The sequence below is a fragment of the Motacilla alba genome, chromosome 1 (assembly GCF_015832195.1).
Source record: "Motacilla alba alba isolate MOTALB_02 chromosome 1, Motacilla_alba_V1.0_pri, whole genome shotgun sequence".
Classification (NCBI taxonomy): Eukaryota; Metazoa; Chordata; class Aves; order Passeriformes; family Motacillidae; genus Motacilla; species Motacilla alba.
Genome location: NC_052016.1, coordinates 10,626,402 through 10,654,106, shown reverse-complemented (window position 1 = coordinate 10,654,106; position 27,705 = coordinate 10,626,402). Strand labels below are relative to the sequence as shown.

The window sequence follows — 27,705 nt, the reverse complement described above, 5'->3', positions numbered from 1 at the left end:
TTAATAAAAGCTAGGTGAATTTTAACATTATTTCAGGCAGAGGACACTTCCATGATCTGGAATAAGAAACTGAGGCCTGGCAATATATGGTTGTGGCATATAAAAAGAAAAGAAGCCTTACTATCACTCGATAAATAACATTTTCATTCATACCTAACAGTGACAGCAGTCTGGACAAAATCACAGCACTCCAGCTGGTGTTTTAGCAACTCTTTTTTTTTTTTTTTTTCTTCCAGATTATGAGAAATTATCAAGACAAAATAAGGCAAAGGAGCAAAGTGTTGAAAGTAGGCTGGTCCTGGGAACAAATCATGAACTGGACACAAAGACCATTGAGCCATAAATGAACAAAGAAGGACACAACTGCTTATTTATTAAACAATGCTCTTACTTTCAGTCCGCAGTATCTTAAAACTGCCTCATTGGGACCATTACCAGAGCAAATTACTGCTTAACATGAAAAATGTGGAGAAGTCTGGGTCTAAGCTTTTAAGTGGTTTGGGTTTTGGTGGGGTTTTATAACGTTTTAATGCGTTTTAAATTGTTTTTATTATTATGCACAGCTACATCATAGGGGCAATTCTCTACAGATGAGGCTGAGCTGAGCTCTCTGCTGAAAGGTCAAGGCTTGCAAGTGTTACTAATTAGGGACACAGGCACAGAGCGAGTTATGTTTCCTTAGATAAGGAAAAGGAAAGAGAACCTAGCTGTTGTTTAACATTACATAAAATCATTTTGTGCTTCTCCACAGCTAGAGTTTAAAAATATCATGTAACAGACATCCTGGTTCTGGAGCTGCCCTACCCCATAGGTGCAGAATCACAAAAAAAAGGCAGGTATACACTAGGCTATCTCAAACTTCAGAAGAAAGCTTATCCATCACAAAGGTTTTGTCAGTCTCCCAAGAAGAGGGGCTAATGTGGGATTTCTCTATCAGAATGCAGCTCAATGAATCAAATGTCAGCCTAGAGGAGGAGGTGATGAGAATGCACCGTGCCCAGGGAAAGCAGGAGGTGATACACAGAAGCTGAAAAGTCTATTTTGCGAGGTCAGAGAGGTGACAGTCAAGATCACTGAATCAGAATGATCTTTTCAGGCTGCAATTCTCATCAGGGTTGCTGAGAGAGGGATGCTCTCTTTGAAGGAAAAATGTTACAACTATTACATGGTACAGCTGGTACTCAAGTGTAACTGGAAATGAGAACAAAAGTTCACTGCTGCTGGACCCAGCTTTCCTTATAATATCAAAAATACCTGTGAATATTTGGACTTTGAGAGCTAATGGCCTCTAATGGCCATCCCACGGACTAGTTATAAAGGGTAATGCCTGCTACTCAACTTGTTACATTTGCAATGGGCTCACATTTTCACTTTGTACCACTTTCAAGCAGATCAGCTACTAACAAAGTAAAACAAAGCTTAATAAAAAGGCAATATTAAAAAAAACCCCACAGCTTATTAGAGAATCAAAGTTAATATTTTCCTTCCAAATCACAAGTTAACCTGCAGGTTGAGATTCACCTCGAAGAGAAACACACCTGAGTTCCTATTATTGAGGTGATGGACACTATGATAATTTACAGAAGTGAATTCAGAGGTTGCACTCCTGACAGCTTTAGATTGCTTTTGTCTAAATTAATAACAACTCTGAATAAAAGCCATCAAGTCCAGCTGTACAGTCTCACACTTAACTTTTCCATTAGTGTCACTGGCCTCCCAGGGGTCTCTTCTTATATTTCATAAGTTTATGGACAAGACATAAATGACCCTGTATGCATCAGCTGGCCTCTGTGAGCATCTCTCTCCCACTCCTCCTCTGCTATCCATCAAAACTCTTCCCTGTGATTACACCACATGCCAGAAACACAGTCATACCTTGAAATGCTAAATGAAAGGCCTAGCAGCTAATCTGGGAGTGCTTATTCATGCAGGCTCGCTGTGAAGCAGGGGCACTGCAGCTGATGAGGCCGTCGCACCTGCGTGCGTGAGTGGCACAAGAGCCTCTTGCAGACGGATCCCTCCCGCTTCCCACTCGGCTTTTCCTTTTCCCTGCTCAGCAGGCAGGGAGTTTATGAGAAATAGGGGGTGTGCATGATGAAGGCACACACAGAATGTGTGAAATAATAAACCTCTCACCTCCACTCGAGGCACAGCTCCTGTCGTGAGGCTCTGGATGTGGCGCTGAGCTCCGGCTCAAGGATTCTTCTCCGGCCTGGGACGCGGTCACTGGGCTGCCTGGGGAACACAGGACACACTGGAATTCAAACCACCTCTGAGAACATCTCTTGCTGCCTGGGGAGCACAGGTCACACTGGAATTCAAACCACCTCCGAGGACATGTCTTTATTCTGATGGATTGATTTATTTTGTCACTGTGAGTCGAAAGATCCAATAATCAACAAGAGCTGTTGTCAAATGGGTGTTTCCTGAATATATTACAATGCTCAATTCTAGAGTTGCACTTGGGGCCTTAAGGGAGTTCCAGGAAGGTCTCTGGGAAAAAAAATGCTTTTCAAATGGGCCTGAAATTCAGGACAAACTGAGCTTGGCTGCTCCCAATCACAATTCTGCTGAGGGACACAAATTACCCTTCTCAATGCTGCCTGCTGATTTGGTTAGCAGCTTTTTGTGGCATTTACTGTTAGCAATGCCACGTGGCCTGATGGGTTTATGATGTGGACAGACAAGCCCTAAAGAGTAAAACATGCCCAGAGAAACTCATTCCTATGGCAGGGTTAAAGTGAGGTCTCCAAAGGTGGAAGGGGTGAGCATCCATCACCTGCTCTTTGTAAGCACCACCTCAGCCACAGAGCTCACATCCAGCACAATTAATTGCCAAATCAGCTTCTGGACACAAGATAATGAAATACTATTTATTGATTTGCATTTTCATTGAAAGGGAGGAAAAAAAGCCAATCAAGCTGGTTTGGTGGGGAAATTTCAAAGCAGTTGTCTCATGTATAGATAATACATTGAGGTTTTATTGACACTGTAAATAAAATCTTGCAGCCCATAAATATTAGGCTTTCTCCTTGCTACAAAAGAAAAGAAATTTCTGCACAACAAAGCATGTGTTACAGATGCTGAAATGATCCTCCCTGCACACTTATTCCAGATTTCATTTTTGAAATGGTCATGTTTGTTCATTTTCTATTGTGGCACTTGCAAAAGACTTAAACTAAATTGAAATAAAAGACAGTATCAATTTAAAATTAAATGCACCCCATGTTAACACAGAGTCAAAATATCTGTCTGCACTGAAGAAGGTCTGTCAGGTAGAAAAATCCTCAGAGGAAAAGCTTTTGTGAGTTGCCTAACTACAGGTTAAAATAACTCTAAAACAAACATTGGAAATATACAAAAAATCAGCTTTATTAAAATTCTGCTTATTAAAATTTCTTTATCAAAAGAAAACTTCAGAATAAAAACAAAAGCATATTATGAAACAGCTTAACAGTCTGTTCTCTAGTATAAATATAACTTTTTGTGAAGGCAATCATGCAAACAGATCTTGGCTTTTATGGAAAATTCAGCAGTAGCAGGAAAATACCAGACAGAGGCAAACTTTCCGCACCAAACCCACAAAACTTTTTTGCCACGCTCCTGATCCTGTTCAGAGGAATCCACAAGGACTGCAAAAGCTTATGGAAAATTCCCCCCCCCACCCTTTTTTTTTCCTTAAACCCCTTTCCTTAAAGGAAAAAAATTAAATATTTTTCTCTTTTTTTCCTAAAATTTGCAATGCTTTCATCAGGCACAATTTTGCTTGATGCATTTTAGATTCACTGATTTTGCAGAAGGTGTACAAATACCCTGAAGTCTAGAGACACCCTCAAGTCTCTGACTTCAATGTAAATTAAGCCTGGTTTTTACTGCATAAAATAGGTTATCATTGCGAATATTTGGAATTCAAAACTCACTTCCCATTTTTGTCCCACAGAATTAGCATAACATTTATTGCTCCAGTGAATATTCCCTTTATAGTCCTTAGAATATTCATGGAAATTAAATGGAAGAGAGGTACAATCAGCTTCATTGAAAATTCAAATTAATGTTTTCTATTTTTGGCAACACTCCTCACACATCATTAAAAACCAAAACAGTTATTCTGTGTGAAATGCAAATATAAATAAACAAACAAAAAAATGCCCTGGGATTCCCTTTCCTTGCCATTGAAACTGTCCCCTCCTGCCACCCTCCTCATTCCCTGGTGACACAGGAGTCACATCCTTTTTGGACTTGCTGCTCCCGAGAGATTTGGTTGATGTGGACCTGCAGCTTCCAGGAGAAGAAAAAAGGGTTGAAGGTACAAAATGATTGCATAAAACAAGGTGATACCAGAAAGAACCACTACCTACTCTTCCTCTTATTCATTTTCTTCTCCCCTGTCAGCTGCGTGTCATGTACAATGGGCAGGTGCCTAAAAATGGCAAAAAGAAACTTAAAAACTAATTTTATGATGGGGTGATCCTCTCCAAAAGGAAAGTTGCAAAGTAAGTAGTTGTATAAAGCCACTCAACTGCTTTGTAATTTAATTTTTTTTCAACTTCTGCCACTTAAAATCTGTCTTCAGACATCACTTTTCACAGTAACACCAAAACTGTCTTTTCACATCAGGGCCTGAAATCCCTGCTAGAATAAATAGACTCAATAATGAGTTCCAAGGCAACGGCACATTGGGGTTCCACCTGAAAGGGATGGGAAAAATTATCCAGCACCTAATCCTGGCCAAAATCAGGTCAGAAACAGGTCAGAAAGAAGATCACCAGTTGAGCCCATGGGACACACAACCTGCTGAGCACTGAAATCAGCCCCCACCATGCCCAGAGTGAGAGGAGCTCATGGCTGGGTACACCTGGGTGGGTCATGGTGTGGGGCAGGGAGCTGCTCCCCCAAACCAGCAGGACATGCCCCACGGACAAATCACCCCCCTCTACCTGCAGGCCCACCTTTCCTAACCCAAATGTACACAAATCACCTTTAATTACTTCTCCCTGAATTTTTATTTTGGCTTAAAATATGAAATATTAGGAGAACACCTCACACAATGTGTTTTTTGCAAAGCAACTCAGTGGAGGCCACTCTGTGCCCCAGCTTGGCACCAGTGGCCATGAAAAGCTGCCAGAGATCCATCTGAAATGTCAATACATCATTTCAAATGTTCTCACTCAGAGCTGCTTTAAGCATCCAAGGGCAGTAAAATCAAAGGGAATGCTCTCCCTTTTTTCAGGGAAATAAATAAATTAATGGATAAATGGATAAAATTGAGTGAAACTTCAAAAGCCAGTGAAGAGGGAGACAGGGTGTGTTTCAGACATGTTAAGTGAGGAATTCAGGACAGAGGGATAGGCCTGTCATGCAGGAAATCCAGCATCTCAACTCAGAGTTAGAAAACAGAAATGAGCTAGAAGCCAAGTTAATTCTTTATGCACATGCCCACCTGAGAAAAGAGCACCCAAAAAGCACAACACTGGCAAAGGCACTCTCATACTCCTCTCCTGAGGGATTATCTACAGAGCTTTGGTTTTCATCCAAATATTAAATGTGAGGAAGAAGGACAGCCCAGCCAGGACATGAAGCTGGTCTAGAAACCACATAAAAAGTAACTAAAATTCAGTGCTTGGGGGCAGTTTCCTTCAGGTATGTCTCCTGGCCCCAGACAGAGAGCAAAGACCTTGTCTTGAATCTCCACCCTACTATGGTGGAATGGAAATTACTGATGGCATCCAGGGGCTGGCATGGCAGGAACTCCATAATTCTGAGATATTCCCCTCATGCTCCCTTCCAAGAGAGCACCTCTTTTATTTTCTTTTCCCTAAAAATCAGTCAGGAGCACAGCTGGGATGCAGGGGCTGAGGCTCTTTGGGCTCGCTCTCTCTCTTTGAAAGCACCAGGCACCAGGTTGTGATGCCAAAACTACAGAGACAAGGACAGGAAATCTGTACCCTTCAACTAGGTCAGCCAGCTTCACTTAAAAGAGAGAAAGCCCCTGGTAAATAGAAAATCCTGCACAGAATAAATATCCAGAAAACCAAACAAAAGTTTCCTTTGGAAATTTTTTTTACACTGGTTTCTATGTACTGACACAAAGCCTGATACCACTGAAATTCATGTAGTATTTGGGAAGGATGCAAAAATGAGCATAGAGGAACCAAATACCATGCAAAGTAGTCTCTGTTTCTGGTAAGACTACTCTGAGTTTATATTGCTTGACATTTTTATCTGTGTAGGAAATTATCTGTATCTTTAATGTGAGATTAATGGAGTTGAGCACTTCTGGATCATTGGCACTTGCTACCATGCTGCATAGATATTTTTGTACTGAAATAACATTAAACCAACAATAAGACCTCCATTTGGCATAAATTTCACAAGCACTTGTGAAAAAAAAATAAGGAAACACTTAATAGAATTGAATAAAAGTTCAACAGTTTTAAAAAAAATATTTGAGGAGTGGGGGAGAGAAAAAATTATTTCTATTGAATATATGTATCCATATGCTGAGCACGTATTTTTTGATGTTATTGAATGCTTATAATCTAGGAATAATATGACTTCTATTGAACTTCATCCAACAGTCTTAGGCACAAAAGTACTTTTGTTCCTGCTTGTTCTGTTTGTCATTTTTACCCATCATGAGCATATCTGTTATCCCACACTATTAAAAGTTTCTAATAGTTTTTTTATTTTTCTTTTGAGTTAAGAGACTACCAGAAAGTAAAATAAATTTTTAAAAGGAGAACTTTTCACTTATTACTGACTTTTTCTAAAAAATGTAATCATATTTCAATTACTCAAAAGAAAAAAAAAGTTTTTGTCAAATTCATTATTCTCTTAAAATAATACTTCCAAATACTACTCAAAACCTTCAACTTTTTTGTTCCATTTTTGTAAGGTTTGAGGTAAAAATTCCCAGGGATGAGTGGTACCCCGAGGTAAGAAGACAATGGCCATGGAGCACACAGTGATTGAAAGGCAGATGAATATCTCAAGGCTTTTATCACAGTTTTATTTGCTGCTTTCATCCTCAGGCTTCTTTTCCAAAGTTCCTTCATGGCAAAAAGTGACAAAATTAAAAGGATGGTTCATTCTAAGTGATTTTCCTTTGAAGTGCTTTTTGTGGGCTGAAGACCCATCCTGAAACTGTTCCTACCCCTGCAAATGCAGGAATGAATGTAAACTGCTGGAATGGGAATATTGCAAGAATTTCAATACAGTGCAACACCACCACTGCACTGACACCAGTAGGAAACCTGATGAACTGCCAGAAGATTTCAAAACTGATGGTCTTATTAAAGCTCCTGATGCTGGTGGCATCAGCCAATGGGGTTCAACTCAAAGGATATTTTAAAAAATTTCTTTTTAAGCTGCAAATTCACACAGCTTCCAGGCTTTTTTTCAAAGACTTATTGATGTCTTTTGGGTTTTTTTAACATTTAGTTTTCTTTTTCTTTATTCTTTCTGCTACCCAATTCAATAATGATATCAAGATACATTTTGGTTTTCCCTTTTCTGAATTGCCTCTGCTTTCTTTTCTGAAATAATCTTTCCTGCTATTTTATAAAAAGCAACTCACACAATCCATCATTTCTCACCATAAGGGACTAAGATTCCTATTTCATGAAAGTGTGATTTAAAATGTGGCTCTGTTCCCCAAAAACTCCAGCAGTCATTTTTGTACTGCATCAGTTCCTTAAGCCCCAGTTGGGCTGGAGTTAAGATCCGTGCAAACACATAAATGCAGGAGGTTCATCTTTGAAGTGGTCACTCAGCATCACCCAATAAAGGAATATCAAAAAGGAAAAGTGCTTTTGAATATTTCCTCATTTCCATGTGGTGCAGAAGCACACCAGCTTTTGCTTAATATTAAGACACCCTTCAAAGCTACAAAAGTTAAAACATTTCTTAGTGTTGTATACACTGAGACAATTGGACAATACTTCAAAGCTCTTGGGTTTAAATCTTTTGGTATCACTACCATTCAAGTAAAAAGTATTTATACAACATTGTCAAACAAAAGTTATTTTGCAGCTAATCTGACATCGTTTTGGAACAGAAGATAATAAAAATCTATTGCATCCTGTTTATTTTCTGAAAAGGGTGAAACATGATCAGATGGGGCATTTCAGCTCTGAAAAAAACCTTAAAAACACTGACATTGTTTACATGATTTCAACATCGAGTATTTATCAGCTCTAAACCAGGAAAGGTGCAGAATAAAATTCAACAAGCTTTCCAAAACTGTGCAGGAAAGGATCAGATAAGGCCAGCTGAATAGTTATCAAGCTCTGAGGCTCATCAGCCACTCCTGATGGGGCATGTGAACCAGAAATACAAAGATGTATTCCTCTATAAATCCACATGATTGAGAAACACTCCAAAAAATTAAGATCATGTTCTGCCCAGAAGCCTCTTACTATTGGCAAAGAAACTTATTGCTGCCTCTTGCTTGGCTGGGAGCTGGAAATCCTTTTATTAATTCTTTCAGAGAAGTTTATGTGAGCATTTTCCACGAGTTTGGGAAGTGTTTAATCATCAGCCTTTTTACATTCATTTCCTTCTAATTCAGCTGCTTCAGAATGAGAGGTAAATTCACCCCTGCCCATTAATGTTCTGTCTTTCCTTTCCTGCATCACCTCCCACTCCTGTAACAGCCAAAGACTGATGGAATAGCCCACACAGCAGCCTGAAAAAATGACATGAAACCCACCACAATCTACCTGCCCCTGCTGCTTATGATGCTTGTAAACATCACCGCTCATTTATTTTATTTTTTTTTAAATTTCATAGGGTTTTTTTAATTTGTGCTTTGGAAATCTAATAATTCATCTTTTCCAGGCATACAATTAGCTTTAGAAAGTAAAATAATTCACTTCACTCTATGTAATGTAGTAGATATTGAAATAAGCCACTAACTAGATGAACCAGAGAAACGGGCAGGATAGTGGGTGAACACACGTGAAACTCAAAGACCTGAGCTTTCAGTTCAATCAACAACAAAAATGTTGCCTCCAAAACAGCTTTTCAAGTTTCCTCCAACAATCACTTGCTCATAAAAAGCAGAGAGATTTACCTTGAATCTGATGTGTTTGTCACACAGTTTGACATTGGAAATCAACCTAGAAAAAGAAGATTTTAGCACTATTTTTTAGAGCTGGATATTTACTTTTGGACAGAAACACACAGGTGCTGAAAGTCTTGACAGTTCACAACCCATTATCCATCTCTAGCTGAGGAGGACAAGAACTTCCCAGGGCTGAGACTGATTCCTTGGGTTGGATATGGAGCCATGCAGCCCCCCCCAGGTTTCTGAACTCCCCCTCACAGTGGCCAGCATCAGTCTAGGTCTCAGTGAGAGAAAATATTTATTTTGTCTGCAGCCAAAAGAGAGCTGTCAGGCACTGTGGAGTACCAGGCACCAACACTGCTCAGCGTTCCTCATCTTAGGTGAAATAAGAAATCAAATTCCCAGTTTAACTTCAAGATGTGCATAAACTGAAAGCTCTCTGTAACTCTGAATAACCCATGGCATTGCAAAATTAATTTCAAAACTGAAAACCTTCCTCACCCTCAGCATTATTTTTCCTGAGTTTATATTTCACTGTTATTCCATAACAATTTTTAATTCACGTTCTTGAAAAAAAAACAAAATCTCTCTTGCATAAATTTGATCCAGTCTTGTATGGATTGCAAGGAATTACAAAGAAAACAACAAAAATATTATCATGACAGTTAAACACTTTGGTTCAGCCCCACATCCAAATATATTCAATGTCATTTTATATGGGTACTTGGAAAATATGCCTTTCTTCAGAGCCACACAACTTCCACTGGACAGCACACATATTCCACAGTTGTCTAAACACTAATCCCTATTTGAATCAGTAATTTGCTCTTTCTCATGTAGGTTTCATTAATCAAATACAACACTAACAAAGATACAGGGTTTTTTCTGAGCAGAGACTGTAGAAGCAGCAAAGTAGTTTCTATTTTTTTAGTTCCATTTTCTGTTTCCCAAGTGAGTTTAGCAGATCCTAAGTGTCACTGAAAGCAACTCTTGAAACCCATGCTACAATGTCAGCAACTCTACTGCTTGTATATAATTTTCTACATCCTGAAAACAGTAATTTACGTGGAAGCAGGACTGAAATGTCATGACACAGCAGAATTACAATTGTTTGGATGTTTAAACTGTGCTTTTCCTGTTTTTGAATGTACTTTGGTTCTCTTAAAGATGAGATTATATCCTAAATTCCTGAGGTTTATGAAAAGTACTCTTAGTAGAGTTACCAAAATTCTTGAAGTTTTTAGCAGGAAAAGTTTAACAAATTAAATTATCAATAAAAACAAAAGACAAACCTTCAGCTTAGTTCCAGCTTCACTTCTGGAACAAAGGCAAACAGATTTGATTTTCCTCTCACTTAAATATTGCAAGTGGGAATCAATAGAATCATAGAACCATCAAGACTGGACGCGTACCTTTGAGATCATCCAGTCCAATTGTCCTCCCAGCACTGCCCCTGTAGCTCCATAACACCTGGGGGAAAAAAAAATTGTCTAATCTCTAATCTGAATTTCCCCTTTCTCACCTTAAAGCCACTTCCTCACATCCTCTCACTGCAGGCACAGCAGAAGAGAAGGAAATCTCGTTTGATATATTCAGTAAATAATTAAAAAAAGCTCAACTCACATTTTAAAAGGGCAGAAATAATCAAAACAGCAAGAAGAGCAGCAAACTTTTCCAGATATTACTCTGGCTAATGAAGTGAGAGGTGAAACTAAACTGTCTGAAATATATTTTGCCATAAAATTGTGTCCTGGAACAATCTCCTGCCAAATGAGAATATAACAACAGAGGCCCTGAAGGATTTGTTACTGTGACTGATTTTGTTTAACGGGTTCAAACAAATTGTTTGGAAAAATGAAAGTGGCTGTAGCTTGTCAAAAACTGCAGATTTATTAAAAAGAGCAATAATAGATGGAACCCTATCAGGGGTAGGAAATAAACACGAGGAATCCGAATAGGGTAGGACAATAGGGATTGAGAGATCATGTGCAGTGTCAGGAGATATGATATAAAGCCTTTAGGGAGACCCAGCAAAGGATTAAAAATAACTCAAGTTTGACAAGTCACAGGGAAGATGAATCATGGCTAATGACAAAAAGAAACAGCACACAGACAGGATCACACAATTTGTGTCACGCAGCAGTAAGGAAGTCAAAAGGTCAGTGAAGAATTGGAAGTGAATCAGGCAGTTGTGCTGTGGATTCTCATCAAATAAACAGTTTGCAACTTTTAGGAGAGCATTTACAGACTTTGTGTGCTTTTTAAAGGGAGCAGTGATCTATCTATTTTTTTTTTGGGGGGGGGGGGGGGGGGGGGGGAATTCATCTTCAGCCTAGCCAGGATTTTTCTCTTTTTTGTTATCAAGCTTGCATAACACAAGAAAAAAACACTTGGAATAAACACTTCAAACAAGAAATTGGTCACTGATTACTATGATGTACATAGCAGGAGCAAGGGAATTACAGCAAAATGCCTCTTTTGGCAGATTTTCTATTTAATGGACTGCTTTACAAAATGTTTGCTCCATTGCAGTCAGTTCCTTTGGGAATTTTTTTTTATGGCAGGGAAAAAGGGGAAAGGAAGAGGGGAAAGAAATGCTCATAAATCTCTGAAAAGGGAAATATGACAATGCCACAACGGGCATGGCAACAAACAAGCTCTGAGAATTGCACAGTTAGAAGACAAAAAACGCTCCATCCAGTGAGATTCTAGGACTCTCATATTTTCAAACCCATGCACAAAAAGACATACTTACACCCTCTTGAAATCCCGATTTCTTCAGAATTCTTCTCAGTTTTCTACAGTGCTCACCCTCAGGGCTTAGTCCTGTATTCCATTATAATAATTCTCAATAACTACATGCTGTAAAGTCACGTTTATGCCACAGATTGAATTATTTGTACTTAATATACAAATTAGAAATATCTCTTATGGTGAAATCACACTAAAAAAAAGCTTCCTAAAAACCAGATTTTTCAACTGCCAAATAATGGTTCAAAGTAAATATATTTTCCTCAGAATAGAAAGATTTTCTCTTTTTTTTCCTTTAAAAAGATATGCACTGGCTATGTGAATTGCATAGTTTTTAAGTAAAGCAGCTTCTCTGAAGGCATAAACATTAAGCATTAGCTGTTACTTAAGTGATAAATTGTATTTATGTCACTTACAAAAATTAAAATACATTGACATTTGATTTTGTTTCAGACTGGTGGAACTTACTGACATTTTGAGTGTTTTCAGAAAATGTAATTACAGTTCCAGACTTGGTTTCAGGGCAGGCTACTTCAAAATCACAAAACCAACCTATTAATGATGGAAAAAAAGAGCTTTTGGTTCAATGTATGTGTAGACTCAATTCAGGCAAGTCACACTTCAATCTCCATGTGAAAGTGAGTGATCAGAAACAGATTTGCCAATAATACCAAATTATTAAAAAAACCTCTAAACACATTTTTCTTAATTCTTTTTTACTGTGAAAGTGACCAGTCCATGTTGTATTATCATTGAGACTAAAAATTGTTTTAATTAGAAAAAAAAACAACCCAAAACTTCAATTCTCCATCCTTATAGGTAGAGGGATAACCACACAACACCTGCAGATATTAATGTCATTTGCCATCTTTCTGAGAACTTCCAAGGATATTCCAGTGGTATTTAATATTTATTTTTATTTTAACGAGAAGTAATCACTTAAATCTTTCATGTAATTAAATAAAATGTCATGATACTCCCAAGGATTGCAGTATTGCTGAATACAGTAATACAAAAAGTGAATTAATTTAAAAATATGTCACTAGAGAGTGAAAGCAGTTTTCTGCTGTGAGCTCTGCATTCCAGTAGAGCACCTTGATTCATTGACAGAGCATTTTTCTAACAGAAACAAACATTTGCTGCAAAATAGACAGGAAAAAAGCAGTAATTTCAAATTCAGTCACTAATTCTATGAAACTACAGCTACAAACACTGAAATTAGGATTATATTTCAATTTCAAGGGAAAAGAAGCCAGGGAGGTAGCCCTGCAGACACTCTTTGGCCCATTTAGAGCTCCAAGTTCTTTGGTGATACAAATCATTAATAACCCTCTTATGTCTATGAATTTTGTCTTGAAAACGGCTTAAGCCAATATTCCTTTTCAAGATCCATCAAAAATAACTTCTGTAATTCCTCTGCTCTGGAGTTAAAGCTTGGATCTTTACCCAGAGTGAACAGACTTGTTGCAAAGTAAATAAAAGCTACTATATATATTATATATATATATTTATTTATATGAAGAAATATCATAACATTTATTTAATGAATGCAAACCCTATTGAAATATAAAGCACAGTATGAATCAATTTGTGCCTGTTCTGACTGTGAATTTCAATGCTAATGCTGTACAGGATAAGCCAGAGCAGTGCTTGGGGATAATTTGTGCTTTTAATTCGTGGGGGATTTTTTGGCACAATCCAGGGGTCAGGTTTTGTTTTTGTTTCAATTCACAGCACAGCAGACCTGCATAACTCAATAATTTTTTTATGTATTTACTTATTTGGTTTCCAAATCTGGCACAGGGCAGACGTTGGATTCTCAGAAATCTTTCGCCAGAACCTTTTCACCTCTGCCTACTATACCAGTCTAGATGTGACCCTGTGAACCAAAATCAGGAAAATCAGCAAGGAAATAGAGGGAAGAAGTTGGTTTTTCAGACTTCTCCTTCAGCTACACCTCAGCTCTTAAAGTAAAGCTATCTCCTTGAGTCCCTCCTGACTGCAAATTCTCATTAACACTTGGCAATTTGAACAACTGCAATGGTAATTTCATGAGAAGATTTGGCATTAACAAGAGATCAAGGAATAAATAAAGGAAATTGAAAAGCTTTCTTTCATCCCTGCTTCATTCAGGGCTTTTCTTTTTCACTGTTTAATGCCACCTTCTCTTGTACACATTCAATTGTCCCCCAGCCTTGCCCAGGATGGTTACAACTGTAAAAGTGCCTGAAACTGAGCACACACATTTGCTCATAGAACAACTGCCAAGAGAAGTTTCTGTACTGATGCAGAGTCTCTTATTGTCCTGAAAACCTGAGTTTTAGCCCTTTTGGGGGGCTATAATTACAGACCAGATTATGTTTAGACAATTTTTCCAAATTACCTAGAAAATTGTGTTTAAGAATTTATGCAAAGTGCTGGGAAGGAGAGAAAGGCAACAGTTATGGTTTTTAAATTCTACTTCATCTCAAGAGACCCAGGCTGCATGATCCTGTCACTTGTATAAACACAAAAGAGGATGCAACATGTGAAGCTAAAGAACAATCCTGTGAGAATTACTGGAATGACTTGGAAGAGAACAAAACTGGCACCAGATGAAAAATGAGCCTAAACTTTAACGCTACTTCTAAGAGATATTAAATATTGGTCCCATTTTGCTGTCAGCATCCAAGCTGTTAACAGAATTACCACTTAAGGTGCAAGGAACCATGTGCCCTTTTGGCCCAGGGGATGCAAAGGAGAATTATTGAAATCTGATGACATCAAGCAGATGAAGTGAGATGCTCTCAGCTCAACACTGGCTGTGACAAGCATCTGTGCAAGAAATTGATGATGGGTTATATCAGCCTTACATAATTTCAGACGAGCCTCAGCCCATACCAATATCAAATCCTCTTTCTGCCTTTTTTTTCCCCATTGTTTACTTGAAAAAAAATCACTTCTTAGGCTAATGTATCTTTATTATCTACTGTCTAACTCTTTCAAGGAGTTGTTTTCCTCAGCTGTTGGACAAACCCTGCTCATGCAAAAAAATATATATATGTACTTTATAATTTTTTTTAATCTACTGAATGGATATTTTAAAATAGCTGCTGCCTCCTTTTCCCATTAGAGCTGGCCAAATTCTGTGCAACTGATTGCTTTATTGTGGAGTCCAACTTTTGGCTCCCTGGTGCCAAAAGGCATAATAGATAAACAGCTGGAGCATTCTCTTCACTTGGAGATTACATTTGCCAAGAATGCTTTTGACTGTGAAAGCAAACACACACACAGACACGCACAGACAGACACACCAGGGAGAGGCTGAGAAAATCATCTCTGGAAAGCTGTAAACATTGCTCAATCCTTCTTCTGGAATGTTCTGTTGTGATTAGGAGTAGGCTGTGGAAGCAACTCATAGTGCAGCAGAAAAACCATGCACAGAGGTGGAAAATTAATTCCCTTAAATCCTAAAAAGCAGCTAAAACACAGACAGGAATGGAAGGCAACAACATCCATACTCTGATTTCCACACAATTTATTCTCTCCCTCTCCTTGGGAAATTTGGATTTAACTCCTTGTGGATTCTGCCTCTGGTTCAGCACATATTTACTATCGTGCATGTCTCCACACATGTAGGCTATGAAAAAGGAATTGTTTCAGAAAACATCCATATGCTACAAGCTGAAATCCTTAAGAAAGGAGAAGCAATAATACAAAGAAGAAAGGGAGTTAATGCAACCAATGGGATGCAGGATTACTTTAGCACTTCAAACCAGCCAAACACAGTGGCAGCAATCAAGACCAAGGAAAAAATGGGAAGATGTGACTGCTTGGATTAAGGATCCTGGGAGCAAGGTCTGGAGACCATTTCTGTGTGGTCAAAGATGACATGTAAGCCATGCGTCTCAGTCACTGAGAGGTGACCTCCAGGAAAGGGTGGGGGATAGATGGAGCCAAGATGAAGGTGCCACCCTCAAACCTGCACTGAGGAAACCTCCAGGGGTGGCAAGAAGAAAATTCCAGGGAAGTGCATAGGAAAGGATGGTTTGGAGAGAATAGGAGAGGAACCTGAGAGGCAGGAGCTACAGACAGCATACACGCAGAGGGCATTAAGGAATTCAGAAGTGAGGAAGGAAGTGGATAGTTTTAAGACATGAAAATGTCAAGACCAAGTTTAAAACCGTTATTGTTGGATGGGGCTCTGAGCAACCTGAGCTGATTGCAAGCTGCTCACTGCAAGAGGGAGTTCCACCCTCAAAAATCCCTTCCAACCCAAGCTATCCTGTGATTCCATGACAGATTTTGATTGAGTGGACTTCTACTGGTAAAAGGAACTTGATTAGAAGAGGTTTGTTAAGATGTGCACAAGGATGACAGAGGCAGGCTCTGGGCTAAGCTTATTGGGAGGTTTAAGGATAAGGCATGAAGACCATCTGCCCCAAAGAACTTACACTTTGCAGAGCCCAAGTTCTTGCCCAAGCTGGGGCTTTGCAGAGATGCAGCCTTTGTTAATCCATGGATCAAACTCACAGAGCAGCTTCGAGTGTGAAATATCCCATCCGGCCTGCAGCTCTCACCAGCCCTGAGACAGAAATAATAATAATGTGGTGAAATGGGATATGGCACACACCATCTGGCAGCTGTGCAAACAAGAAGAAGAACCCTATGAAGAACATTATTACACGTTTGGGGACCTGCTGATTACATTGCATATCTAAGGTTAGACATTTTGGTGTGTAAAACTTGAGAACACAGTCTAAATCGTGGATTATTTAATAGGTTGCACGTGGACTTCACCTCCAGTTTATTCATTCCTTTTATAGTCAACAATACATCCCTTTTTGAAAGACTGTCCTGCTTTTATGGTGAGCTGCTTAAACTGTACTTTCAAACACATGAAGTTGAAAAAAAAATAATTGCTTTTCTGTAACAGTAGGAATATGTAAAATGGTTGGGTTCTATCAAGGTGTTCAGCATTGCCACAGAGCTGAGGGATCATATTTCAAATTAATCTGTCACCTGCACAGACAGCAAATACTCTTCCCCTTAGAAAGACCAGGGGGTTTTTATTCATACCTTTTTACCTTTTTTCCCCCCTCATGAAGGAGAACAACAGAAAGTGATTAAGGAGAGTGTGTGTTAATAAAAAAGCTCTTTAAATCAACAAGCTTATGGATTTTGAAGGACTGCCAGGAGAGTCATTAACACAAAAATATTCAAAAGGCACTTAAACGTGTTCTCTGACTTCAATAGATTTGTTTCTGTCACCTCACAAGAAAACAGAACAACAGAGAGCTCAGCCTCATCCCCTGGCTGGTTCTGTGTGCTCAGCAGTGCATTTCAATTACCCACTCAAGCCTGCCTGTGCTGCCAGAATTCCCTCTCTTGCTCCCTCTCCATGCAAGAAACCCTTGTCTTTCCTTCACCTGCCTCACATGGACTATTTCTGCTGTTTGAAACTCTGACTTCTCAGTTCTTTAAGCCATCTCTGTTTACCAGGGCAGCATTATTTCATCACAGGTGACTTGTACATGGTCCCCATGCACACCTGCATTCTTTTTTCAATCGCCTCTCACGGCCTCATGCCAAATTACTCATCTCCCTGAAATGCAGCGAGGTGTACGTCAGTATGGTGCTGCAGCAGATGGGGCTTGGGAGGAGATCAAGTTCACAAATAAAATGGACCAATCTAAAATTGAAGGTGATTCAGTTTTCCAGTTATGGAGGAGTTTGAATCAGATGTCACAGTAACTTGGAAACAGACCTCAAGCATCTTGAATGCATGCTCCCTAAGTAACTGGCCTTAGCATCACCAAGAAAAAAAGTTTTCCTCTCAGTTCCCCTGTAAATGCAGGAACATTATCAGCTAATATTGAGTCCCCTATTCTTTCATGGTGTCTCAGGATTTAAAAACAGTTTTTTGCTGCAGAATGTGGAGCTGTAGAAAATTTGTTTTCAATGGAGTTCTGTTTCCTCAGGTCTTCTATCACTCCCACCACAATACTTTTACACCTTTTATTTATCTCCTAGCCTGACCCTGTGGTTTTCTTTCTCATCTCATCCTTTGTATGATTGTCACAACCCCAGCTCCTTCCCTCCTGGTTTTCCTCTTCAATACTCAGCCTTCTTTCCACTACTGTATAAAATTTTGGGGTTTTTGACTCTCTTGGCAAGGAGCAGCATGTGCTGTGACCGTTCCAGCTCTGTGCATCCTAATGACCACTGCCTTGCTTCTGCCCAGCACCACCATTAATTTGGTTTCTCTTCTGATCCCAGATGCTGACTTCCACAAAATTCTGTCAAATTTGGCACGTGGAGTGACTGCTTAAGCCTCATTTCCTTAGGAAACCAGCTAAAACATTTCACTTCCTTTCTCTAAACTGGATTAAATAACTGCAGGCTGGATGGTGCAGCAGCAGGACAAACATGACCTGGTCAGGAACAGCGCCAGGGCTCACAGGTGCTTCTCTCCAAGCCTAAGGAAAACAGCTCACGGTGTTGACTCATCTTTCAGCCCTCAGATTCTCTTAATTGCTCAGTGAATTATTCACCCCAGCTTGCTCCTCCTTCCCTCAGTCCTCTCACACCTATTTTGCCCTGAATTTACGTTTAACACCTTCCCCTGAAGCACCAACAATAGAAAAATCAGTTTGCTCCCATTTCCACTGCATCAAGGACAGACCCTTCTGAGGGCTGGCTACAACACCTGGAAGAAAAGGCAGACAAACACTTTGAAGTCCTGAAAGATGAGTGAACACATGGTAATAACCAGGGCACAACTGCAATTAATAAAATACCCTGCAGGGGAAAGATGGACCTGTTCTAATGCTGGAGAGGAGCTGAAATTGTTCAAGTATTTGTGACAAGATACAAAAGGAGGATGGATCAGCAGCAAAGCACGAGCTGACACAGCACTGGCCCTAAATTTAACTGGGATAAACACTTTTTTCTTTTTTCTGTACAATATATACCTTTAAAACACACAAATCATATAGTAATAGTAACCACAGCTCTTCTCACACTGAGCTCAGCAAAATAAATGGCATTTGAAGTTACCTTCTTAGTAGCACTCAAAGCCTAACATAATATCCAGTCAGAATATTGAAATCAAGGGTCTGAGCTGTTTGAACCAGTCTAAAAGATGCAAGAAATACTCAATTAAATGCTGGCTATAAGATCCTGCTTTTTAAACCGCAGAGTTTGTACATGCAAGGCTGGAAAAAACAGCAGCTCTGCTTCCCCAGATCCTGTCAGTGAAATATTTCAGAGAGGCTACAAATCTTAATTGACCACAGCAGCACTTGTCAGGAAAGGTAAGTAGTGTCACTTGTGTGCCAAGGAGGAGGAAAGGAGGACAATGGGAAGGAGCAGGAGGTCAAGCCCGTGGAGCAGGACAGCCTGGATTAACAGCCAGGCCCTGCTGGATCTCAATCCAAGCTTAAAAATCACAGCTTTGACAACAAACAAAAAAATTGGTGGTCGAATGTGATTGAATTTGAGAGACTGTTCTGTAATCAATCACGACAAGGTTAAGTCTCCAAAACTCTCACTAGCAGATGCTAATCTACCCTGGAGTGCATCCATGATTCCAGAATAATTATGAAAAGTAGTTACTAAGCAAAGAATTGTATACAGTAATTGAAAGAAAAAGAAAAAAATGAAGAAAAAAGAGAAAAAAAAAAGAAAAAGAGAAATTGCTTTTTTATTTTATTCCTTTGCTCTGCTCTCCCCAAATAACAAGGGACACACAAACAAAAACGTTCAGCAAAAACCTCACAGTAAAACTAAAGCATAAATAGCATCACACCTAGGAGAGGTGATGACTATACAGATGGATATAAAAAACTATTGAGCTCAACAAATTTTGAACAAACTTTTGCACTGCCAGATTAAAAAAAAAAAAAAAACAAAAACAACAGAACAAGCAAATCAAAAGACAAAAAAAAGACATCCCAGAAATCCAATCAACACACAAATAACATGTTCCCTATAAGCCTTCTACCAATGTTTGGAGAAATAATACTGTTAGTACACAGTCAAAATCCCAGAGTCATAAAGTCCTGCATGAAAGAAACAAAAGAGGAAATTGATAAAGAAATTACCAAGAACAAGAAATTCTGGAAGGGAAAAAACCCACAAAATTTAAATTATGGAATTAAATGAGAAGGGAAGACATGGAGCTGTTATCTCCTGCTGGTGCACTGATGTCAGTGAAACACCTGCAGATGCTCTCCTGCCTGTTCTGGAGGGATCACCCTCACACTGTGTTCAAGTTTTTCCCCCACCCACCAGCAGACAATAAGGGTTTTACATCAAGCATAACACATGAAAATAAATGAACATCTCCAAAAACCACAAATCTCCTACAGGGAGCCCATCCCAGCATGAGAAGCTTTTCAACACTGACTGCATCTTTCTGAGAACAAAATGGTTGGGACTGAAACAAGGCTGGTTAATTCCCCAAACAGAAGTCACCAAGTTGTTTTTTTGGTTGTTTTTTTTTAACTTTTCAAGGCATCTTTCCCTCACTGTCCACGACAAATACCATAAAACAATGATGAAACGATCAGATCACCTGTGCACTCTTCTCAGTCTATTTTTCCTCAACTGAAGCATAATTTGGGGTATTTTCTCTTATTCCTGGACATCTCTTGGGAAACTTACTGAACTTTGATAATCTTTGAGACTTCAGTTTCATTTTCAAGTTAATTTAAAGCAGGGGAATGAATTTCAAAATATTTAGGGAGGGAAGAAGAGAGAGAGAGGATGAGACTGAGAAAACAACGCATCAAACTTTGTTTCTTTAGGACGCAAGCCTAAAAAAGCATCTCCTGGGAAACTGGCTTTAGAACACAAGGTTACAGTTTGGGCTCTGTAGCAGGCAGCATCAGCTTGAGAAACAAACTGAACCTAACAGCTAAAAACCCAGTTATTCTTAAAAATGTTTTGAGAGTCAGAAGAAAAGAAAGGAAAAAAAAAAAAAAGAGGGGGGAAAAACCCCAAAAAATTCAACCATTGCACAGTTATTCAGTCTTCAAATAGAGGCAAGACTCTCCAAAGGTCCCTCTAGTTTCACCTGTGCTTTCTCAAAGTATTTTGAGCTTTCTGAGTGCTTTTAACTTGTCAGAATTCAAGGGAACAGAGAAAATGTCCACAAATATGGATTTGAGAGGCAGGAAAACAGGCAGAGAATGAAAAACAGTATCCCTGGAGGTGGCTAAAGCAGCTTCTGCCCAAGCATGGTTATTATAATTGTTATTTCTGCCGTCAAACAAGCAACTGGTTGCCTGGCATCAAAAAGAACTATTTGGTGAATGAAGAGGTGTGAATTTGCAGAGATTTTTTTTCCCAGAAGTTAAATAATTTCATTTCAATGGCAGTGAGGTCAGTAAAGCATAAATCCAAGAACACATCTCTAATTAAGTGATAAAGCTAATTGGATCTGAATTTATTTCCTGATTAGAGCCTGCACCGCTGAGATAAATGCTGAGGAAAAGCTGAGGGAAAGATTTCTCTTCTATAAACTCCTATTGAGGGGCAAACTATGATTTGATTTGATCACAACATTATTTTTAATGTTTAAGATGCCTTGAAACAACAGAGATGACATGACTTTCATCAGTTAAGGAGATGCAAAAAGCAAGTGAGCTGATACGAAATCATAACTTGATTCCTGAGCTCTGAGGTTTTTGGTATTAAAAAATCTGAATGAATAAGGGCCCAGTGAAATACAGAGAGATGTTGTGCTTGCTGTATATTAAATAAATAAAACTTTCACTCTTCTGGTTAAAAAACTAGGAAAAAAAATTAAAACCACCACAAACAAACAAACAGACAAACATCCCCCAATCCAGAACTTTCCGATTTTTAGAGTCAAACAAATAGCTTAAGTACATTTCTCAAACACACACTGACTCTTGTGGAAAATCTAATTTGATTTTACTCAGGAAGAAAGAAGCAAAAAGCCAGTGAGGAAGCTGATCCAGTTAGTATTTTGCTTTAGGACATATTTCCCTTCAAGTGCAAAAACGGTGTCACAGACTTTGATATTAAAGCATCTCACTGGATTGCATCAAAGTGCTAAATTCATGGCAGAATCAACTGCTAAATCTCCAGGTGTAACAGCAGGAAAGCAAACATGGATGGGAAACCACACAACTGCAGCAGAAATGTCTGCCCAAGTCTAAAGGATTTGCTCTGAGATGTGGAATTTTCCCAGAGGTCTCAGTAAGGGGTTAACTCAGATGCCAAGCAAATATAATTTAGATGTCAGCATTGTTAATTATTTAATTGCTCATAAAAGCACAATTGGTGCAGAGTCAGCTATGAATGACATCTCACTGCCAAGGCAAAGCTGGGGGAAAGGGAGGTTTGCTTTGGGAAATATCCCAATTTGGGTTGCCCCTACATCCCCCCACTGCCATGACCACTGGAGGCAACTGTCCCAAACTCCCAATGGTGGAGATTCTTCCCACAAAACCCCTTGGAAATCCATGGATTCACCCACTCCCACAGAAGGGCACAGGAGTGTGACAAGCTCTGCATCTTGTCTAGGAGGAAGCCAAAGCCATCAACACCATTTTTGTGATACTTTTGATAAGGTCTGGTCAGCAAAAATTTGAAATTTCTTGGAGTAATTGCTCTTCCTCACAGATCTGAATTTATCCTTCTGTGTTTATCTTGAATGTGATGTATTTTTCTGTCAGACCTCTTGTTTGGTCTGATTTTTAACCAAAACACCTCTGAGCTGAATAAAAAAATAAATCCATTCCACACTGATTGAAACTGCTTTTCACAAATAATTTTGCTCTTAACTGAAACAGAATTTTTCACCGAATAACTTCTTGAAAAAAAAATTCCTTTAACATGATATCTGGAGATGTATACATAAAACAAATATTTCATCTTCAAAAAAAGTTAAAGCCAAAAAGCGAAAAAATTACTTTTCTCATCTATGATATTCATGACTCTTTCTCCCTGCCCAGGAGAAAGCTATTGCAGATACCCAGGCACTATTGCCACATACTCGTAACTATGAAATTAATTTTATTATGGAAATCAGACCTGCTTTGGTGCCAGATTGTAAGCACAAAAAATATATAAATATATTTAAAAATATATAAAATATATAAATGCTATAGATTTATTCCACACTTAACAGGACTTATTAATAGACTTATCAAAGAAACCCAAACTAAATCACAAAACAAAAAGAAATTGTCGTTGTTAGGCTGATTTAAAATCATGTATGATTTCTAGTTGAAGTTGTTAAGTTGCCACTTTGGAATGAAATAATTAGCAATTTCAAAACATAATTTCTAAATTTCAAATGAAATTGCATACAACCAGAAAATATTGTAGAAAAACGTTCAGTATGCTAAACAGATGAACTCTTTCTCTCCACATATTTCTGTATCACCAAGACCCTACAGCAATCAGACTTGTTCTGCTTTACACTATGTCCTAAATAATGGAATTAGACTTAAATAAAAGATGCCCATCCTCACCAAAAATCTCAACCATGCCCTATTTAAATCACTTCACAGATGTACGATTTATTCATATTTTTCCTCAAGAAATTTGGATTATTTCCAAATTACTAGATAGCCTGATAAAAATTTGGGCATTACAGGTCAAAACCACATGGCCAAAAGTATTTTGGTAGGAGGATTTCCTTGAAAAGTGAATTTCTACTACAGGCAAGCTTTTGTGAATACTTCCTATTATCTCATCAGCATGTTTTCTGACCTCTGGACTTGGAAATCTGTTGCATAGTCTGGATTACTAATCTCATTTAAACCAATATTTAAATGCAGAATAACTGATTAGCCAACAACCTTTGTGCTACATAGCACATCTCACGCTTTTATAATGAAAAGTGTCATCCATTGCTTTTTATTTCTCTAACCTTGCACTGAAAAAAGTCACACTAGGGCAATATTCTTTTTCCTGCAAATTCAAGGATTTGGGTTTTTCCACAAGTAAAACAGAATTAAAAACACACTTTTCTCCACAGATGTTTGCTGGGCTAGAGAGTAACACTTCATATTCCCTATATATGTGAACTATATTAAGAGTTTAAATTTTGTCTATAAATGACATTTCTTTAAATCATGATGCTTGCATGGATTTCACAGCACTTACAAAATGTTTTTAAGTAAAACAGATATTACAAGATCACAAATTCATGTTTCTTTGTGCTGGGTCTTCTCACTGTTCAAGTGAAATGAGATTCAACCTGTACTTCTTATATTCTATTCTCCATAATGCAATAAAATGAGATCATTTAAGTTAGGAGATACATTTTTTCCCCCCTCAAATCTCAGAAACTCTAAATATTTTATAGTTCAAATTAGATCAACTTGAATATTGTGAGGGACTCACAAAGTATTTCTCAAGTGAAACATATTTAGAAAGAATTATGAATTGCTTCTATTACTCTCTACTTCTTTTGTTTCCTTTTTTGAATTGCAGAGCCACAAATACATCACTCAGATTTTCATGGTGGGAGTGACATTAAAACCAGTTTCATATGGGAAACTATCAAAGTCAGCTTCATTTACTTCAATTGCTTTACCATTTCTGCAATTATTATGACCTTTTTTTTTTTTTAGTAAATCAAGGAAAATTAAGAAAAGTCCCTTTTTTAATTCTCTGAACTTGCTTTTTTATCATTTTGAAATTAGCAATTACATCTGGGAGAATTCTATAATAATATTACTTTTTTTTCTAAAATGAAACATTAAATAAAAATAATGTACTGTAAATTAGCATATCCATTAATATTTGAACATATCTATGCATTTCTACTAAAACAATATTTTTAATACTAAAAACTACTCCATGGTTTAGATGTCAATTCAGAGCAGGCTTTGAGAAATCCAACTGTTTATTTCACACTGAGTTTCACCAGGGATGTCCATTAAAGGGTATGTGCTGATTATTACTGCACAAGTTTATGATTCAATTTGTGACCTTCATGTCAGAATGAAAGCTGTGGACTGAGATGGATCAATTAACCTCATCTGCAAATAATTTACAACACAGAACACCACGAGTGTGATACCAATCCCTAAATGTCTGGGTTTTTTCCTGTATCAAAGTACACATCCCATTAACTGCCATTAATGATGCTGGTATTTAAAATGGGATTAAGGATTTCACAGTGGGGAGAAAAAAAAAGGCCAGAGAAATTTTCTTTCATTTAATTCAGTTATATTCATTTGAAAAGTAAATTAAGGTTATCTAAACTGAAAACAAGGGCCAGAGAATCATCAGAAGGGGGAATCTCTTTTTTTATCCAAGATGAGTTGTGCGGTAGAATATTTCTGTTTCCTAACACATTCAGATAATCCCTTATTCTCTTATTCTACCACTAAAGCTGCTCCTATTCTCTGGTGAAAGAAGCTGGGAGCTACCATGGTTATGAAACAAAATAGGTACAGCACATTTTTAATTAATTATATCAGAGTTTGAATTTCATTAGAAATACTATTTAAGGAGCAGAGCAACAAATGGACAAGGAAGAGCTAATTAAGTGATACCACGTACCACTCAGTGTCACTGTCATTTTTCCCAGCTTTCCTTAGAACAGAAATGCAATTCTCAATTTTAAAAATTGAAAATTTAAAATTGAAATTTATGAATTTTTTTAAATTTCATATTTAAATTTCAAATACAAGCACTAAATTTTAATTAACTGATGCCTCACAAGTCACTTGGTAATTGTGGTTTTGCTTGAATGTTAATTTCAGCTTTAATTTTTTTTCTTTGCCTGCTCCTGGCAGTGATTCTCAGCACTGTTCTGACTTTCATGTGCCTGCCTTCACCCTTCTGAAGTGAAAAGAAACATTGTGCCTGTAAGCCCAACTCCTTGTGCGTGTTAACAGGCAAATACTCCATGGACGCCTGATTTATAAAACTGCACACTCAGCCTGGCAACTTTTCCTCCTCCCAAACATGTGACAACAGCCAAGCTTTGGTGAAGGGGAAAAAAAAATTAAATACAAAGGGAAGACAGCCCCAGCCTTCTCTGGCTGTGTGGGCTGCTCTGCTGTGGTTGCGTGATGAGAGCAGCAAGGAGAAGCACGACAGATAATCCCTGAATACCCAGCCTTTAAATATGCAGGAGCCTCAGGCACGCAGCAAATGCACCATCCAAACTGGAGGTGTGCAGACGACAGACAGCAAACCCCCTCACCCTCAGACAGCTTCAAACTCCTTTGCTACAAGCAAAAAATTAAGAAATTAAAGGGTCAGGGACAACTAAGCAAAATTGATGTGTGATTTTTTTGCCACAGCAAAGCTGTTGCTTTTCACATTTATCTAATGAGCAGGTGACTTGCAAAGTCCACCAGGTACGTGCTCATCACCTCTGTCTGCACCTACTACCCTACTGAGGAAGAAAAAAGAAAAAAAGAAAATTATCATTATTTGACTTTTCCATGTTAAACCAATGTTTTTCAAACTGCCAGGCAGAACTCATTGAATGCATATACTGCGCCTAGAAACTGTTACATCCAGCTAACGAAACTTGGAAAGAAATAAATTCCTCACCTAAACATAAAACCCAAGGGTGTTCTCAGAAGGAGATGCACTCTGCAAAATGCATGGAATAGAAAGCAGTATTTACCAAACTCACATGATCATTCAGAGCTCAGCACACTGGGCTGAAAAATAGTTTCAAACGTAGGAAAACCAGAACTCTCCTGCACCATTCCAGTAGCAACCTCCCAGCACAGCCTCTTGAAATACAAAAATTCAGCCTGGCTTCCATCTGCAGAACCAGAAATATGCAGGTAATTTGCTACGCAATGAATATCAAAAGATGACTTTTTCCTACTGGATTTCTCAAGGGAGCAGGTGAAAAACATGACTGAGTGCCCTCCAAGTTCCAAAACAGTCTCTCTCAGATTCCCTTCTCTTCTCCTCATGCCCTGCTAGAACCCCCGGTCAAATCCCACCCAGACCCTGCTATGTCCACACCAGAAACTTAATTTTTTAAAAAGGAAGGAGTTTTTAAAATCATATTGTGATGTAGCAAACTGCAAGTGTAAATACAAGAGCTACTAGACAATAGGGGGGAAGCAAATATCAGCAAGCAGCATCAAGATTGTACAAAGCAAAAAAGAAATAACAGCATGAAGCATAAACAAAGTTTTGCTTAATCATAATGATAGCAAAATTCAATTCTGGATTTTCACAGTGGTTTGGCTACCATTAACTAAAAATTACTTGTAAAGAGATTTCCCATCACACAAGGAAATAATCCTAGCTACGTTTCACAGCTCCTACAAAGCAACTTCCCCTCAGTTCCTTAGCTAGCAGTAAAGCTAAATGAGGTACAAAGAACTCAGTTTCTAATTGTTAGTGAAGCGAATAAACCAGAGTTAAAAATACAGTCTCAGTCACAATATTTCATTTTATGGTGTTATAAAAGCCAGGTATACTAATCACCCCAGCAATTAGATGAAATCACACTTAAGCGAATAGTTAAATAGAATTAAATTCACTCGTCTCCTACCTGCCCCCCCAAACAGGGAAAGAATGAACCTACTTTAGTGTGTTAACTGTGAAAAATAAATACCTATTTAAGTATTTTATCTGTTAAAAATATAAAACTCACAAACAAACACAACCTTAATGATAGTTAGAGAGCCCATGGATTACAGGCAACCAAAGCTACACAAGGTATTTCCCTTCACAGCATCACAGATTAACATTCATTTTCCTTCAGCATTTGCACACAAAGCTGCAGAAGAAATGTACCGGAGGGACAAACTCCAAACCCTACTAAAACAAATTATCCTGATGTGCTGCTCCTAATCAGGATGAACACATCAAGAGAATACTCAGACTAGTGCTTAATGCAGCTTTGACCTTGGCAACCTCTTTTAGAGGGGTAA

At 38.3% G+C, this 27,705-nt stretch overlaps 1 long non-coding RNA gene across 2 annotated transcripts in view; it reads right to left on the bottom strand.

Annotated features, from left to right (window-relative positions):
- The window catches only part of LOC119703093, a 29,975-nt gene extending 13,616 nt beyond the window's left edge, over positions 1-16,359 (bottom strand). Inside the window, exons 1-2 of one of the 2 annotated variants that reach the window (XR_005257549.1) lie at positions 16,252-16,359; positions 2,137-2,235 (exon numbers count right to left, since the gene is read on the bottom strand). This is a non-coding gene — a long non-coding RNA (uncharacterized LOC119703093). Of the gene's footprint in view, positions 1-2,136; positions 2,236-9,073; positions 9,120-16,251 lie in introns of those variants that run through there. The other variant, XR_005257550.1, reaches the window with a different exon arrangement.
- Between the last annotated feature and the right edge of the window lie 11,346 nt (positions 16,360-27,705).